Below are 20,277 nucleotides of genomic sequence, written 5' to 3' on the forward strand. Positions count from 1 at the left end.
TGCTTATAACAAAAAAAAAATTGGTAGCTTACTATGAGAGGATTCCAAATTCAAGAAAGTATAAAGAAACAAAATACAAATAATATATTTAATGGAGGTATACAAGTTTGCTTTTTGAGAGTATTTTGATAGACCATTGAATTCTCCACTCTTCATCTGCTTCTCTTAGCATGAGATGAACAAACTGAAGATTTTACTTTTTAAAGCAAGGCCAGTATGATTTATTGGTATACTAAAGGCTATATCCAGTGCAGGTGTTTCAGGATCTACAGTTTTCAGAACAGACGTTTGTCATACTTCCTCCTTGAAGTCAGTGTACAAGACTTACAAGAATAAATAAGATTAGCTGTAAACTCCTCATCTCCACTCAATGATTCATGATCCCATCGGTTATGTCCAGTACTGTGGTATCAGTCTTAAACTATTAAAATCACTGACTAATACAACTTTCAAGATTTAAAAAAATTAGACTTTTACATGATCCAATCTATTATTTGACAGATTAATAATAAAAATCCCTATAAAAGAAGAAACATGACAAATGTGTTTGTGACTTGAAACTTAAAACAGTTTAAAAACTTATGTTGCATGAATGTAACAACCAGAGAAATTCATTGAATATTTAGCAGGTGTAAGATGCTGAAGTATTCAATTTGACTACAGCAAATATCACGATTTAAAGAAAAAAATATTTTCAGCAAAAAATATTTAAGATCATTTATGATTCTCAGTAACAGAGTGCGCAAAAATGTATCCACCCTTGTGAGTTTGCTACATATAACATTGGGATATATTAAAGCTAGTGGCAGTGGAGGTGAAAAAGCCATGGCATTATTGAGATGAATCAGTGCAAATTGAAGATCTAAAAAAGTAACTTAAATGTTCAATCAAATACTTTACCCAAAGGACAAAAATATCTATCATGTTAAAAAATGAGAAAGAAAAAAGTGACATGTTGGATCAGGAACAAAAGAAAAAATTAAGAAATAATTTAACTATTTTTTGTCACTGTGGCCCTTTACTTCTAATGGAGCACTGAGGATAAAACTTATAGTATGAAAAAAATTAAGACAACTGTAGTATGAAAAAAAAAATAAGCAGCTATAGGGTAACACCAAGTGATATTTTTTGATAATTTTCTTTTCAGGTAATTATTGGCCTATTCCAACATACACTCTTATATTCTATCACAATTTTATCCTGTGATTTTTCTAGCATCTTGCATTAAATAAAGAAATGCTCATGAGAGGTGTTTGTTATCTCATGTGTCATTTAAGTCTTAATCTATTTTAGAAAGAAATCATTATGAATGTCTAGTAAATAGCTCTTTTAATTTTGAAAAATGGACACCCACATTAATATAAAATATAACTAGCATATTTGTTCACTCTCACACTGCTATAAATAAATACCTGAAACTGGGTAATTTATAAAGCAAAGAAGTTTAATTAGTCCATGGTTCCACAGGCTGTACAGGAAGCATGACTGTGGAAGTCTCAGGAAATTTTCAATCATGGAAGAAGGTGAAAGGGAAGCAGGCATGCCTTACATGGCTGGAGGAAGAGGAAGAGAAGCAAAGGGAGAGGTACAACACACTTTTAAACAACCAGATCTCATGAGACCTCACTCACTATCATGAGAACGGCAAGGGAAGTATCTGCCCCCATCATCCAATCACCTCCCACCAAGACCCCCCTCTGATATTGGAGATTACAATTCAACCTGAGATTTGGGCAGAGACACAAATCCAAACCACATCAATTAGTATACTTGAATTATTTTTTCTAGCTAAAATGAAGAGGTTCTTTTTTGTGTGTGTGTGTAATATTAAGATACACTTCACCAAATATCTATGATTTTTAAGAAGATCAGTCTCGTTTTACTTTGTTTTGTTTGCTTTCATTTTAAGTGTCAGAAATTTCATCTATAAATCTCAGTTAATTTTACTTCTAAAACTTTTAATTTTTCATGTATCACCTCTATTTTACAGATTAGGAAACTGCTGCTCATAGATTAACTGATTTACTCAATATTACTAAATTTATATGTATAATTAAAGAAACTTGAGCTCTAGAGACTATGCTATTTCCACTCTTTAAACTGCCTAATTATAGAGGCACAAAGCCAGCTGGAATTTCTTATAGTATATCTCAAGAAGAAGAAACCCTTATAATAAATTTACACAAAAGATACAATTCTCCAAAATTGACTACTTTATTTAAAATAAATATTTATTTGTGAAAGCTACAACCCAAGAAATTTGACAGAATGAAAGAGAAATAAACCCCACCCCCACCAACAAAAAAGTAAGATAGCTCTATTTCTTATCTCACCGCATATTCAAGACTCAACTTGAAATGGGTTAAAGATAAGACCTGAAACTGTAAAACTACTAGAAGGAAACATAGGGGGAAACCTCACAATATTGGTCTGGACAATGATTTCTTAGATATGATCCCAAAAGCACTGACAACAAAAGCGAATATAAACAAATTGGATTGCATCAAACTAAAAAGCTTCTGCACAACAAAGGAAACAACAGAATGAAGAGACAACACATAGATTAGGGAGAAATATTTTCAAATTGTACATCTGATAAGGGGCTAATATATGAAATACATAGAACTTGAACTACTCAATAGCAAGAATAAAAATAACCCAATTAAAGGGCAAAGAACTTGGACAGACATTTTTCAAAAGAAGGCATAAAAATGGCCAACAGGTACTTGAAAAAAATTTCCAGCACCACTGATCATTAGGGAAATACAAACTAAAACCATAATGAGGTATCACCTCCCATCAGTTAGAATGGTTATTATCAAAAAGACAAGAGATAACAAGTGTTGGAGAGGATATAGAGAAAAATAAACTCTTATACACTGTTGGCAGGAATGCAAATTAGTACAGCCATTTTGAAAAATAGTATTGAGGTTCCTCCAAAAACTAGTTCCACTTCTGGGTATATATCCAAATGAATGAGAATCAGCATGTTGAAGAGATATCTGCATTTTCATGTTCATGGAATTATTATTCCCAACAGCCAAGATGTGAAAAATACCTAAGTACTATCAATGGATAAATAGACAAAGAAAGTGTAAAAATACACAACTGAATATTATTTAGCCTTTAAAATAAGGACATTTGTCATTTATTATAACATGAATGAATCTAGGGAACATTATGCTGAATGAAATAAGCCAGACTTAGAAAAATAAGTATTATATGATAACACTTATATGTTGGATCTAAAAAGTCTAGCTCATAGAAGTAGAGAATAGAATGGTGGGTACCAGAGACTAGAGGTGTGAAGGATGAACAAGGACAAAGGAGATATTGGTCAAGGGTATGAAATTTTATTTAGACAGAACCAGTAAGTTCTAGTGATTTACTGCACAGCACGGTGACTATAGCTAATAATAATATGTTGTATATTTAAAAAATGCTTAGAGAGTGGATTTTAAGTATTCTTACCACAAAAAAGTGTATTAGTCTGATTTAATCATCCCACAATGTATACATGTATCACAATATCACATTCTACCCCATAAAACCATACAATTATTTGTTGGTTAGAAATAAAATAAATAGTTAACAAAAAATTTAAAATGTGTTATCTGTTTATAGTGATTTCAATTTCATTTTAAAGTAAAATCTTCAAGAGACATAGTAAACCCTTTGCATTTCCTAAAACAATGTCTTGGACAGAAATGGGCTTGTATTTTGAATTCTCTGACCCAAAGAGATTACAGGCTCCATTAAGAGTCTTGCCTTATAGAAGCAGAAATGCAATCAATGTAGGTTATTGGTCATTTTCCCAAAAGATTGAAAGGGTAGTTTGGAGTTGGGAAGCACAATTAAACTGCTAAAACAAAACTTTCTCTTCTGTTATATACAGTGTGTGTCTGGCATAAAAGCAAAATTGATAAAATAGACACTTTGTGTGTGTTAGGAATCAGTACATTTTATCTTTCATTTGATGCTTAAATGACTTCTCTTTTGCATAATGTGCTGTTTTTTCTTGTTACTCTTCCAATTTGAAAATATTTTTATTTGTACATACTATATTTCATAATATATGAAAACCAAATCACTTTCATATTTTAAATTCTAAACTGTTTTTATTTTTTAATCATTGAGTTATATGCAACAATTAATACATGTGGAGCATTTGGTAAGTTCTAGAAACTCAATTGTGAAAAAGAATGACAATCCATGTCCCTATGAAAATTGTATTTAGTGTTGAATACAGACAAATAAATGTTTGAGGACAACATGGGATATGTGTTTTGAGTGGAAATTTATGGGTTCTAGCTTGAGAACTAGAAAGATCAACTAATCAAAACTTGGCACATTCAGGATTTTTTTTTTTCAAAGGAAGCAGTATCAAAGGTGAGGTCTGACATGGGGTACAAAAACAGCCAAACAATGAAGAAAGGAGAAAGAACACACTGGACAGAGAGAATAGAGGAGACAAAGAACTTTATGACCAATAAGAGATGGGGAGCAATTAGAATGAAGTGGGTCAAACATTGGGAGGATAGAATTGTCATTCAATGTAAAAAAAGAGGAGAAAATAGTACATACTTGGGATAGATATATTTAGTTTTGAACATCCTGAGATTTTGGTGAATGTGAGATGATAAATAAGAATGTATTTATACCCAGACATTTATATTTTATTGCTTCTAAGAATCACATTTTTGCACAGTTTAGTATTTCCAAAACCCAAATGCATAGCACAAGCAAAGTATATAAGAACTATAATTGCCAGTGGGTTTTCTTTTTTGCTTGTATGTAAATTATTGGTGATTTTTGTAATAGATAATGTCTCAGATTAAATGAAATATGATAAGCCACGGATTTCAGCCTCATCCTAAAATATTTAACTTGAACCTGAATCATTTATAGCAAACTTCTAACCATTAGATAGTGTTTGCTTCATTTCTGGTGAACTTCAAACCTTCTTTACCCTGAAACCAATTCCAAATCCAGATGGCACAGTATATTCTAAGTCATGATTAGAATCCTCAAAGAGTTATGCTCCGATCTTTCTGTGTAAAGGAGGGTGATTTAGAGCCACATTATCATTTTATAATTCTCTATATCTAATTCCCTACCATGTGTCTTAGAAAAAAAAAGAAATGTGATTACCTGACAAATTGTCCAAGTTTTTTGCCATGCATAGACCATATCTTACAGGCAGAGTCAGGACAAAAATCAATGTCTTCCTAACTGCCTCCTGCTCCAACTGGCAGTGTTTGAAGCCTGTACGCCCACCACTTAAGTCAAGACTGCTGGGATTCAGAGCAAATGTCCTCCACATTTCCTTTCCATCATATCTTTTCAATTTATTTTTTAAAAGAACTACACAATAACTGAATAATTTTAAAAGTGACCTTCTCATCTAGCAACTCTGTGAGACCTCATGCTAATAAGGAGCTTAGGGGTGATAAACTCACACAAAATATATTTCAAACTTAGTCTCTCTTGAGATTCCAGGGAATGTGCTTAGTTGAAGATTAAAGTCTTGGCTGGAATGTTATGCTTGAAATTTTGAGAGTCTTCCTGTGGTAATCAGAATGAGTAATGTTTTTCAATGAACAGAAGGTTATTTAATAACTGAGATAAGTTACTTGCGATTTTAACTTGTTTAGTAAGCATTAATTACGTGTGTGTGTGTGTGTGTGTGTGTGTGTGTGTGTGTGTGTGTTACTGTAGGAACATAAATAATGAAAAGACACAAGATACATTTTCTTTCATCAAGTCGTGGACACACTTATAAACATCTCATTCCAATAGAACCAGAGGAAAGCAGAAAAACAATATGCTTTGGGAGTACAAAGGCATAAAATATTTAATCTGAGGATAAGAATGCTTTAAAGAAGTGCAGCTGTGATATTCTTGATAGGTGGGTGATTGAGGGAGAATATTGCTCGCTAAGGAATTAGGTGCAAACGCCTGGAAGCATATGATGTTTCTAGGTAATTACAACAGTTCTCAGTGGCCAGGGAACAAGACTGGGGAGGCTGACATGCAAATGTTACTACAAAGGTAGTTTATGTAATTGGAGCCAGGCCATTGGATGGGCTAAGTTGTTCATTTATTATTTTGGGAGGAATGGAAAAACTAAGGGTTCTGATGAGTGGAGAGTTATCAATAGACCCATGCAAAGCTTTAACATTGAGTAAGGCTTTTTATGTATGCAGTCCTACATCCCTGCCTAGGGTCCAGAGACAATGAAGGAACTAAGTTCTGGAGAAAAAGCTACTTAGTGCTAGCCTTGCTTAGTCTACAATCCTATTGTTTGAGAAAAATCATTAGACATCATTCTACTACTACTAAATATGTGTGTGTGTATATATGTTCTAAATGAACAAAAAATGTTTCAAGCACCCAATACTTAGTTATACCAACAGACAAAATATATTCAAGTTAGAGTCACAAAGATATCTTTATAGCAGAAGAATCTTTCAAAATGCAACCTACAGATCTCATTATATATGTGGGGCATGAAATACTGCACTGGTAATAGGAAATGCTGCACTAGTAATAGGAAGACTGAATTTACACCTGGTTTATTTCCCCCAGCTTGTGAGAGTCAGGATATGAAGATTATCTATCTATCTATCTATCTATCTATCTATCTATCTATCTATCTATCTATCTATCTATCTATCTATCTATCTAAAATTCTATATATGTATCTGTGTGCATACATACACAAAAATATATATATGTACACACACACATATATATATACGCATATATATCTATATATAAGTGCACTTTTTTGAGGGATAAGAGCTTACCTGAGGAAAAATATATATATGTGTACACAATACAAAGTGTACTTATATATATTTGCCCTCAGGTATATATATATATAAGTGTACTTACTGAAGGAAAATATATATATAACTGTACTTATCTTAGGGATAACAGCTTACCTGGATATAATAACTATTCAATCCTATAAATGGGAGAAAAAAATTATTCATAGTGTGCATTTAAGGTGAGGGATGGAAGGGATGAGAAGGAAGGAGAAATGTGGTTTTACTTGTTTGACTACTCATTCTAACAATCCTTGCATTACCCTCAATTCTTAATTTAAAACATCTATTTGTCCTATTAAATCAAATTATGAAAAAAATGTAATCCAGAAGAGGATTAACTTTTGGTAATATAACACCATTAAGTATGATATAAAACTGATTCTGTCTTGTTATAAAATAAGTATAAGTTCATGTTAGTTCTGACTACCATAACAAAATATCACAGACTAGATGGCTTAAACAATGCAAATTTATTTTCTCACTGTTCTGGAGGTGGAAAGTCTGAAATGAAGGTACCAGCATAGTGAGGGTTTGGTGAGTGCTCTCTTCCTGGCTTGCAGGCATCCACCTTCCTGCTGTGTGCTCACAAGGCCTTTCCTTGGTACGTGCATAGGTAGAAAAAGAGAGTTCTTCTTCTTTTTCTTAGAAGGCCACTGGTCTTTTCAGATTAGGGCTCCTATGTTATGACTTCATGTAACCATAAATACGTCTTAAAAACCCTATCTCCAAATGCAGTCACATTGGGAATTGGGGCTTCTACATATGAATTTGAGAGAGACACAACTTACAGTTCAGTCTGTAGCATTCTCCTTTTGGTCCCCTAAAATTCATATCCTTCTCACATGCAAAATACATTCATTCTATTCCACCAGTTCCAGGAGTCTTAACTCATTCCTGCAGTAACTCTCTATTATGTTCATTTTTGTCTAGTTTGGAATTTTAATTGGACAGCTTTCCATTTACACTTACTATAATTATTAATTTGCTTTATCTTTTTTTAATCACTTGTTCTTCTGTCTCTCAACTATTGTCATCTTTTGAGTCAATAATATAATTTATGGTATTTCATTTTAATTTCTTTTTAGAGTTCGTACCATACTGCTTTGTGTTATGTGTTTACTAACTTTTCTTAGGATTTACATACACAATCTTGTAGCATTATTTACTAGAATTAATATTTTATCTTTTTATATAAGATGGATATGTCTTGAAATACTATAATTTACTCCCATTTTTGATGCTACTGTTTTCATATATTTTACGTCAACATTTTTTAAAGCAGAAATACAATGTTATAAAGTTGATCAAAAGAGTTAGCTGTTTTTGAAAAAATTGAAGAAAAAGGTTACTTATTTATGTTTACATACATATTTGCCATTTCTTATTTTCTTCATTCTTGTCTTGATCAGAGTTTCCATGTAGTATTATTTTCCTTCAACCTAAAAAACTTACTTTTGTTTGTAATGCAATTCCGTCAGCAACAATTGCTCCCACTTGTTATTTGAGAATGGTTTTATTTCATCTGTATTCTAGACTTAAATGTTTTCTGATATAGAAATCATAATTGAAATGATTTTCCCCCAGTACTGTAGTGATTTCATTACCTTGTCTGTCAGTCTCTGTTATTTCTTATAAAATATCCACCATAATTTGTATCCTTGTTTCTTTGTAGGTAATATACCTTTTCCCTTTAGCTGCTTTCAAAGATTTCTCTTTATCTTTGATTTTCAGTAAAACCTCTGTGTAGTTTTCTTTGTGTTTATCTTTGCATGGATTGCTGAGATTTCTGGCTTTGTAAATTGATACTTTAACTTAATTTGGGAAATTTTGGGGTACTATATTTTCAAAAATGCTAATGTTGCAGTTTATTTCTTCTCTTCTTTGAGAACTTGGATCTATTTTATAACTCTTTATATATCCCACAGCTTATTACTGTCCCGTTCAATGTTTTAAGTTTTTATAAACAACAACAACAACAACAAAAAACATGCTTCTGCTTTTTCAAATTAGCCAAAAATTCAATGACTTTTTTCTCCTTAATTTCAGATATGGTACATGTCAGTACTAGAATTTCCACAATTTATACTTATTTTTCCACTGAGAATTTTCATCAGTTTATTTATCTTTTCCTTTAAGTCCTTCACAATATTCATAACTGCTAATTTACTTTTCATTTTTTGCAAAATCCCATATCTGGCTTTTTTGGAAAACATTTCTGTTGACTTTTTCTCTTGTCAGTGGTCACCTTTTCTTGTTTCTTATCACAGGATATATTTTTAAAACAGCCTCAAAATTACAGAGAAGTTTCAAATTCAGCGCTAATAAATTATTCACCTGAATCTTTTGAGAGCAAGTTGCTCACATGTTGTCTCATCAACCCCTAAAGAGTTTAGTGGATATTCTCTATCAACAATGACATTATCCTGTATAATTATAATACAAACATAAAACTCAAGAAATTAACCTGACTTTCACAATATAGCAATACTGGCATCCAACATGGAGACCCCATTCAAGTTATGTCAACTGTTTCAACGTACCTTTAGCAAAAAGATTTTGTTTGGGCTAGTGCATTACATTTAGTTATCATACTTCTCCAGATTCTACAATTTAGAATAGTCCTCCAAAAGGCTTATAATGTCGATACTTTTGAATCCAGTTTCTTTGTGGAATATCCTCAAATTGAATTTATCTTATATTTTCTCATATTAAATTCAAGTTGTGCATCATTGAAGGAATAGCAATGCAGTGATACTGTGCTCTCTTTGCATGCTTCCAGGTGTCACATGATTTTAATTTATGTGGATTAATGGTTTTCTTATTTCATTCAATGAAATATAATCTGTTACTGTCATTATTTATTTGAATGCTCAAACTGTAAGAACTGAGGGCCACCTCAAGCTGATTTCTGTTCCTTGTGACATAAAAACATAGCTCCATCAATCTTTGAGCAATTCTTTATTTTCTAGTTCATCTTACATATTCCATGTCCCAGCCCTGGAATTATCCATTTACCCAATGATTTATATATTTTTAAATGAAGATTTGTGTTTAATAAAACATATCTGCTTTAGTGTCACTGTATCAGGCTCTCAGACATAAATATCTGTTATATATACATATGTGTGTGTGTGTGTGTGCGCAGTTAACCTGTGAACAACATAGGATTTAACTGTAAGGGTCCACTTATATGGCTATATTTTTCTATAAAACTCAGTGTACTTGCCTTTCCTGCCTCATCTTCCACCTTTCTCTTCCTTTTCTGCCTCTGCCAACCTTGAGACAGCAAGACCAAGCTCTTCTCTTTTTTCTCCTTCTTCAGACCACTCAAAATGAAGGTAAAGACAATGACAAGCTTAATGATGTTCCTTTTCTACTTAATGAATAGTAAAGGTACATTCTCTTCCTTATGAGTTTCTTAATAACATTTCTTTTTCCCAGCTTCCTTTATTGTAAGATGTAATCTATAACACACATAACATACAAAATATGTGTTAAATGACTATTTCTGTTATTGTTAAGGTTTCTAGTCAACAGTAAGCTTTTGGAGGGTCAAAAGTTATATGCAAATTTTTCATGGAACAGGGATTGGTGCCCCAACTCCTGCATTGTTCAAGGATCAACATGAAATACATGTATGTATATGTGCATATACAAACATGTACTTGTGCTTCTATATTTGCAAGTCTATGTATACATATGCACATGTATGTACAAATTATAAATTAATACCAATACCTCTAATCCTAATTCAACATCCCAATATTTATTCCAGTTTTCTCTCTTTTTCTACTTAAAACATAATTATTTGGCAGTGATATACCTGACTCTTATTATTCTACTATATTTAATTTGTTTATTCAACCTCTCAGAAAGTAACCAGCTTCTTATTACTGCCACAATCCCACCTCACTTTTATCATTATGAATGTTCTCCATACCCTACTTAGGATCTAACACTGTACTACCATATTTATCCCATTGGGTGGCCTCTTTTCCTTGATACAGTCATCATTTCTTGTATCTACACCCTAATGGAATGAGTTGTGTCCCCCTCTAAAATCTGTAAGTTGAGGCCCTGACCCTCAATGTGACTATATATGTTGTTGAGATCTTTAAGGAGGCATGTAGGGTTACATGAGGTCATAAGAGTAGTGTCTTAATCCATTAGGACTGATGTCCTTGCAAGAATAAAGAGGGGCATAAGAGTCATTTGTGTACAAAGAGTAGGCAATGCGAAAATGCAGAGAGAACGTGGCCACCTACAAGCTAAGGAGAGGGGTCTCAGGGAGAAACCAGCTGAAACCTTATTTTGTTTTGTTTCTGACACCTGAGGTGGACTAGTTTCAACCTTGGTGTTGGACTTTGAGATTCCCAAACTGTGAGAAACAAAAGTTGTGTTGCTTAACCTGTTCTGTGGTGTTTTGTTACGACAGTCTTAGAAGACTAATATAGTTGCCTCCTTACGCTGCTTAGATTCCAAAACCCATGCTCACTGACTACATCGTGATGAAGTCCTTTTCAATCTCTCAATTCAGATTTCAACACTTGCCAACAGGCTAGTCCACCCTATATACTCCCTCCATACTCTGACAGGCTGCACCCTCATCTGGAAGCCTTATTTATACCATTTGTGTCCCAACCCTCCATAGCAAATATCTTCTTCTGGAGAAGTCTTCTTCATCAGAGCAGATTACCTGTCCACAGTTTATAATTCTCATACTCTCATTGTTTGCCTCCACGGGTGAATATTGTTCTTACCCCATTTGGATTAGCATAAAGTACACCAGGTTGCCTTTTTGTAGGAACCTCAGATCATCTTTCCACATGATCATCCTCATCATATCTGGGCTGAAAATCTTGCATCAGCCTTTCCCTACCACATGGAAGCCTTGCTTATGCTAAACTCTGACGCTTCACTCCAGGAAGCCTTCGTACATTGACTTGTTTCTCATCCTTAGTAGCCTCCTATATTTGCTCTATATAACTGTGAATCTTCCTTCCCCACTTTCCAAAATGTGGATGTTTTGTTTACTTGGCTTGACCTAATAAGTTTTTGATCAATTTTTTTTTGTGAAGGGAAAAGAAGAGAAAGAAACAGAAGGAAATGAAACAAAAGGAAAACATAAATTGGCAATATTTTACTTCATTCTAGGTACCATCAACATTATGCTATGAAAACTCTGGATTTGGTTTTCTTCCTCTGAAGAGCGTTGGCTTTGTTGTACCAGAGAGTTACTACTGGCTGACCACACTAAACTTGTAGGTTTGGGTTGATGTTTTTTATAGAGAAGTGTTTTTAAGTTTTTGCTTTCACTCCTCGATTTAAATTTTCAGTCTCTACATATAGTTTTACTCGTAAAGCACGACAATTGTGGGGTTTTACTTGTAAGGTATGAGATGTTTGTAAAATTCTTCTATATAGGTGGGACTCAAGTTCCAAACTCTGTATTCTTTGTGGTAGACACAAGCTGAAAATATCTGCTCAAGTTTTCAAATTTCCAGCTATCGACTGGACATTTAAAGTGTTCCCCATACGTATTCAACCATTTGTGAATCAAGAATTTAATGGCAATTTATGTGCAGATTTTGTGGTCTCCTTTTTGGCCTGTTTCTCTCTATAATTTTCCTATTCAATTTTTATCTCCTTTGATAGTCTCATACTACAACCTTTAAACATTTCAACTCCATTGATAAAAGCTATCACCATAAATTTTTAAATTCCAGGCAACATGCACAGTGTTGTATGGTGAGAGCTCTCAGAATAAAATTTATGTGGCTATCACTAAATTCCATTCCATTCCTTCAAAGGTTGTGTTTCTCTAGTTTCCACCTGCATCATTTTGCTATTCAGTACCTTCAAAGAAGTATGCTTGTGTGTGTATTTTTGAAGTTGTGTTCTTAGTTTATATTTTTTTAATAGGAGACTTACTTTAATGCAAATTACTTCATTATTATCAGAATTGAGAATATCTCTCATATTCAGTTGTAATATTGCTTAGGCATATTTTGATTAGTTGCTTTTATTTTTTCTCTCATAAATTGTTACAAAATAATTTTGAAGAAACAATTCAAAAATTAATACTGCAAACAGAAGTACAAATGCAGTATCTACATATTTTGAATAAAACATTGAATCAAAAATTATCATACATATATTATGGAAAATTCCTTATTGGGGTAATAATTGTGACTTACATATATTTTGTCAGTTTTTTTAATTGAAATAATTAGAAACTTGTTATATTAATTATAAGCTTATTGGTAAAATATGATGTTGCAACAATATTTTTGAAAAAGGACTAATATTTGATTTTTCAAATTTTATATACCAGGAAAAATGTTTCACACCTATGTATTTGGTAAAAGTTCAGTTCATTTATACAAAAATTGAATTCAAAGATTCAATACAATTCAAAGATAATTAATAAATGAAACAAAACATTAAACACAATTGAGGGTTAGTAATGTTGATGAATTTTTCTGTTTCAAACAGCTGGCAAAACAACATTTAAAACTCAACATTATCAAATATAACTACTTGTCTTTTTATCTCCACAAACATATACATATACCTACACACATATACAGATATGTATGTATATCTACATACATACACATATTTCTGTAATTTGTTTCTTTCCATGACAACTTATTATACATCTATCTTAATACAGATTTTTGCACATTTTTAGTGTCTATAGTGTCTATTATTTATTAGTAGAGTACAATCTTATTTTTATTATATATGTATCTTTTTAATTGACATTTTAATTTCTTATAATTATTATCATTCAAATAAACATTCTAATATACACTTATGCACTTGTACTAGTTTTTATATTATCTATTATTAGAAGAATGGTTAGATCAATAATTTCTGTAATTTGCATTTTTATTAATATTGCCAAATAAATCTCAAGTCATTCTAAAATTTATTTCCTTTCACATTTCAAAGACTAAATAATCAAAATTAGGGAGAGTTGGAATGACAGAAAATAGGGGCTCAAAAGTGTGGGGGTAGGAAGGGGTGGATGAAGAGAAATTAATTACTGGGTACAATGTACATTATTCCAGTGACAGATACACTAAAAGCCGTGACTTCACCACTCTCAATATATCCATGTAACAAAATTACACTTATACTCCATTAAATTTATACAAATAATTTTTTAAAGAGGAAAGTCACTATACACAGAAAGACTAAAATAAATGACTGGCAAAACCCAAATTCTGGCAAGATTGTGGAGCAACTGGAACTCTTGTACATTACTGGTGGGATTGTAAAAATATTCAAACATTTTGGAAAGCATTTTTGCACTGTCTTATAAAGCTAAACATATACTTACCAAGAGACCCAGCCACTCCAATATAGATATTTTAAAAAACAAAAACCTTTGTCCATACAAATATTTGAACATGAATGTTCAAAGCAGCTTTACTTATAAGAATTCCAAAGTGGAAACAATACATATATATATATATATCTGTTGAATTGATAAACAAATAACATTATGATCATAAATAAAATAGTGCTCAGAAATAAAAAAGAAATGGCCTATTGATGACATGCAATAACATGGATGAACCTCAACAGCATTATCTTGAGTGAAGGACTCCAGACACAAAAGAGTCCAAAATGTAAGAATCCATTTATTTGAAAATCTATTAAGGATGAATAGCATCATCATGATAAATGAAGTTTAGGGTTATGATGAGTGTAGGTGGAATGGAGTGGGCAGGGTTATAAGGAAACACTGTGGACATGGGATGATGGTAATCTTCTGTATGTTGATTGTAGTAATCGTTATACAAATGTATAAACATGCCAACTCATGAGCACATTGTATTGCAGTTTGGACATATTTATAGGATTCCTAAAATAAGATGACCAAGAAAAAGAAGTTTTCTGATATGCCTCAGAAATACAGTGAGTTGCCTGAAGTGTGAATAACTTATCTTGAATAATCAGAATTCAAAAAAGAAGAATTAAAAGTCAAAGTTTCAGTTCTTAATCAAGAAAAATGAGGACATTTTTAAAGTTATGAGAGAAAATATATTTTTAGTATATGGAAATTTTATATCAGTGGTTCTCAGCTCTGCTGATAGAAAAAAATCAGTAATACCTAATTATACTGTTAACATTTTGACACTTTGAGACCAAAGAACAGTTCAGGTATTAAACATTTATCCTGAGACAATAACATTTTTATTGAAAGAGATTGTAGGCAAAATTATGGAACAGATTTCATGTTTAAATAGCTTGAAAATTTGGCAGAAATTTTTTTTCTCTTTGTCAATATTCCATGGCATTCTCATATCAATCAGAGTATCTTTAGAGAAAAGAACATACCAGATTATTCTACTTATGTTAGCAGAATAATTCCTGTATAATTGCATCAATACCTCTTTCCAAAAATCACTAGCTCTGACATTTTTCTGTAATTTAAAAACTGAAACTCAAAATCAAGAGCAATGCCATAAATATCTAATCCATGAAATTCTCTTATTTTTGTTTTAAAGTGAAGCCATGTGAACTAGTTGGTAAAGAGTAGGAAAAGCCAAAGTGTTCATGTAGCTTTAGATGAAATGAAGAATTAGCAAGGAGTTAAAAAAAAAAAATAACATTGTGCAAACAAATGGACTGTGTTACCTGGATATTGGTAGAAAATACAAATTTTGGCATCTATTTATTATAGATCTCAAAGTCATTTTGATGTCTTTATATCCATCCTGGTTGATTTCTTCACTGTCTCCCCCATAAAATATTCTTCATTACCTATATTTAAAAAATAATTGTTATTTTAGCTGACTTCCTGGCCTGCACTGTTTTGCTCATCTTCTCTTTCTGTACCTTACATTTATTTCAAAGCCACTCTTCATTGGGGTTCTCCTGTGATTGCTCTTTTGCTAAAATTTTTTGAAATTAAACTGTACCTCCTAGCACACTTAATTGCCATTTCATTGTTTCATAAATGCAAACAATTTTACATAAACCTAAACTTTGCTTATTCTAAGATACAAGCCACACATTCTCCATTCATCTTCTCAAAGTGATCTAATTTAGACATAACATATATTTGGTTATAGCTAGTTACTGATAAATTGCTATTATCGAAATGCCAAAATGTGAAATAATTTCAAAACGAAATAATGAATCACTACTGTTTAAGAAAGGCAGATCTTTTTGTGTGTATGTGGTGTTTCCAGTTATCTAGAAAAGATAATCCTACCTTCATGGAAAATAAATAAATTCCTTCCTGGGGAAGAATATATCTGAGATGAATTTTGGGAGGCTACAATAATTTGTTAAAAGAAGCTTTAGTCTATTTTAATGTGTAATGTTGCTTTGTAACCTTATTTTTTACATATTATGAAATCACTGAGAATTTGCAATGCTATAAAAGTATGTATTTTGTACTTTCTAATTTTTTACATCACATTTTAATGAATATATATTATTAAATTTATATAATAATTTAGTATCCTTGTTCTATAATTCAAAATGCCGTCTTTAAAAACGCTTATTTCACTCTTCATTCCACGTATTTGTGCTGTATCTGTTAGTACTATTGTAGACACTGGGAATATAGTAGTAAATAATATAAAGATCTCTACATTCATTGATTAGTACTGCATGAAATCTTTGTATATGTAAGGAATTATGACTTTTACATCTGTTTTCCTTGGTTGTAATTTTACTTAATAACTGTTTTTATGGGGCAAGATACTTCACATAGCTAAACCTTAGTTGTATCATATATAAAGTTGGAATAATAACAACCAATTCCTATGGTTGCTGTGAAGATTTCAGGGACTAATGACCATAGAACACTTAGTATGGAGTAATTACTAAAAAAGAGAGTGAAAAGACTTGTTGGGTGCAAAGGAGCTTTCAGCATTGGCCACAATTGTACTTATACCACCCCACAAATTTTGGCTTTTGTGTTGATAGTGGTCACCATCCCACACTATATTACTTCCCTGTTATTGGATTTTCAATGGAATCTCCCTGGTCTATCATTTTAACCCAGTCCTTGATGCCTTAGAATCTTAACAAATCTGTATAATTTTTTTTTGAAGGGAAGAGTTCTTTTACACAGTGTCACTTTACCTTATATTAAGATAACTAAAGATCTCTCTCAATCTGTGTAATAGTATTATGCATTTCAAAGTAATTTTCTGACACAATCTGTGATAAGAAATATGTAGCCACTTCACTAGCTAAAATAAATTACTAAATAAATTAATTAAGAAACACATGTTTATATCATTTTCTTACCAATAACATTGCTGAAAGCAAACAATCTACTTTAATTCTAATGTTATCTCCATTTTCTGGTTCTGTATAATTACCTGCATAACCTTTATTTGTCCTGCTTAAATACTTCAATTTCCATGATTTATGGGAAAATATTATACACTATAATGAAGAATTTACCTGAATCTCTCATCTCTCTTTTCTCTCTCTTTCTCCTCATAGCCATCATTCATGTGTGTAAATATGTATATATACACACACACAAACACACCAGTCCTCAGAATAACGGTATTGCTTCTAATTATTTACTCTCAATTGCTTATTTTAACCTTTCCTTTAGGTGCACTTTAATTTCAAAACACAGCACTGAAAACTTTATGCCTCTTTTCTTTCCTTTATTCTTATTTTTGGAGCAGAAGTTTAAGTGCAGTTTAGTTTCCATTCTGTATGATAGAAATGCTAAAAGGCATTTTAGGTCCAAATAACTATTTCATTTTCCCTACATTTATTATTATAGGCTCCCTTAAACTCAGCAATTTTAAAGCTATTTTTAGAAGCAAGCCACTCTAGATGGCAGCGGACTGTTAGTTGACACTGAAACAATGAACTATGTCCTATTCTTCTTGGAGACCTTTCCTATATATATATATATATATATATATATATATATACACATATATTTTTTTGCTAGCAAATAGCCAATTGTGAAGGATCTATTTTCTCAGTTTTTAGTTCCAAAGTCCCATCAATCATACAAGTCCTGAGGGGAAAAATCATCGTGTGTACACTAACATTTTCAAGCCCAAAGCTGTGTTGTTGCTCTCTCTAGCAGTACCATCTGCTCTGAGCCAAGTTTAAAGCCAAGGGACTCCAGTAAACCCGCATGTCAAAAACTTCCCACTATTCAAGGAAATCATCCTAAAGGATCTGTGTGAAATGTGAGCCACATACTTCAAAAAGAAGGCAGCAATCCTTGGAATAACACCATAGAATTCAAACAGAGAGCCTATTAGGAAACTCACAAAGAAACAGCTAGACCAGGTGGTGGCACAATCTAAAGAAAACTGCAAAAATTAAAGGAGTATAAAAAAGGAAAAAAAAAAAAAAAAACAAGCTGATCAGAATGTTGTCATTAAATAAATGTAAACATACTTTAGTGATCCTGCTTTTAAAAGGGCTTTCTACATTTTTGAAAATAGATAAAAATATTTTTTCAACAAAAGTTGTCTCATATTACATAGAATCGTACTTTCAAGTTATCTTAATAATCAATACTTAAATATTTTTGAAAGCATATGATTACATTAACTTAAAAAAGTTATCAATGCAGCCAAAGATTAAAATGAATGTTTCAAAGGTTCTAAAATTATGAGGGTAGTGTTGTGGAGATAGAACTTTAAATAAAATAATAAAACAGGTTTTTATGCAGTTGTTTAGAGCTATAAAATGTTTTTATTTTAATGATTTAAGGTGAGTCAAGTTCTTTAGGTTGAAATATATTTTACTGTAGAAACAATAAGATAATAGAACTTATGTTCCTAATCAGAACTTAATATATAACAAACTATATAAAATAAATATGTGTGTCACATTTAGTTGTGATATACCTTTTTCTAACTGAAATTTAGCATGGTAATACAAAACCAGAAACATACTTTTTATTTCCTTTTAAGTATTTCATTTTATCTTCATTTATGAGACATTATCTTGTATATAATGTGCTGCTTGGGGGAAAAAAAGTAAGAAGTACAGATTTTGGTAAAGCAGAGAAGAACAAGAAATCTTCAACAGAATAGCAATGTGGAAATTATGAGCTTAGAAGTATCCAAGGAAAGGAAAATTTGAAAGCAGGAAAATCTCCCGAAGCCTAAGAATGAGGGGAATTTTTGTGATATGCACTGAAACTGATTAGCGATGTGGAGTTTTTTTTGTTTTGGTTTGGTTTTTGCTTTCTGCTATGAGTGTTAACACTTAATCAGTTACCATTTTGCTGTGGAAAAAATCATTCCGAGTTTTAGTAGCTTAAGACAATATAAATGATTACCTCTCAGTTCCTTGTGGTAAGACTGGCAAGGTGATTGTCACTGAGTTCTTCATGCAGGTGTAGTTCAGAAGGAAGATGGGACTGAAGATGTCTGAAGAATTGACTGATTGTTAAAAATTGCTTACTGTATGGCTGCTTGTTGCTGCAGCTGTTGAGGCTAAGCATTGTATCTGTATTTAATCTCCCTACGTAGGTATAACTCTCAAAACATGGCATTTAGGTCCTCAGATGAAGTGACCTAAAAGTAAGTTTCCAAGAGATTCATGTAGAACGTACAAGTATTCTTATGATCTAGCCTGAGAAATCTCAGAGTACTGGTCACTTTTGCCACTTGTTAATATTTAATCAAGTATTTAAGATCGGCTAAATTTAAGAGGAGGGAGAGAAGATCACATCTTTGGTCTTTAATTGGTGGCATATCATACTATGAGGGAAGGAGTTGATAGTGGCCATCATTAGACACTATCCACCTCAAATATAGTTAAGTGTTAACCATTATAAATCTATGACTAAATATTCTGACAACTTTTGTTGTTATAACTTAAATTTACATTTTTGTTATTATATTTAAGTATTCAGTGCTTGCTTTTTACTAGGAATTGTACTTGGTGCTTTCTAAGTATATCTAATGTAATTTTTAGCCATATGAAGTTGTTATTAGTTCTTGTAAAATGTAGGAAAGTTAATATTTTTTCAGGGTCACGGAACTGGTACATGAAGTATTACCTAAGAAGCTAAAATGTTTCTCTTACTGTGATGCTGTTGCTGCATCTCTGACTTTATTATTGACTTTTCTAGTTACTCACACTCCACAATGAGTGGTTTTCAATATTCTGTAGTTTATTTTCTTTAAACTGGGCAATTTTCTTTACTTATATGGCTCAAGTGATCAATTCTATGAATTGACTTTTAATCTCTGCATTCCAATTCCTCATCTTTTTCTTTAGATTCAGTGCAGCATTTCCTAGTCCTTGTTGCACATGACCACTTGCATCTTCTTTCATGAGAAATAAAACATATCTGAGCGTTATTTAACTTATTTTCCTATATATGTTATTTCAAAAATCTCTAGTCTCTCAAGAAGTCAAAGCCTTCTATGATTATTTTCTTTCAGACAATTTAAGTACCTTGTTCTAGTAT

This window comes from Papio anubis, chromosome 6 (genome assembly GCF_008728515.1).
Source record: "Papio anubis isolate 15944 chromosome 6, Panubis1.0, whole genome shotgun sequence".
NCBI classification, from domain to species: domain Eukaryota; kingdom Metazoa; phylum Chordata; class Mammalia; order Primates; family Cercopithecidae; genus Papio; species Papio anubis.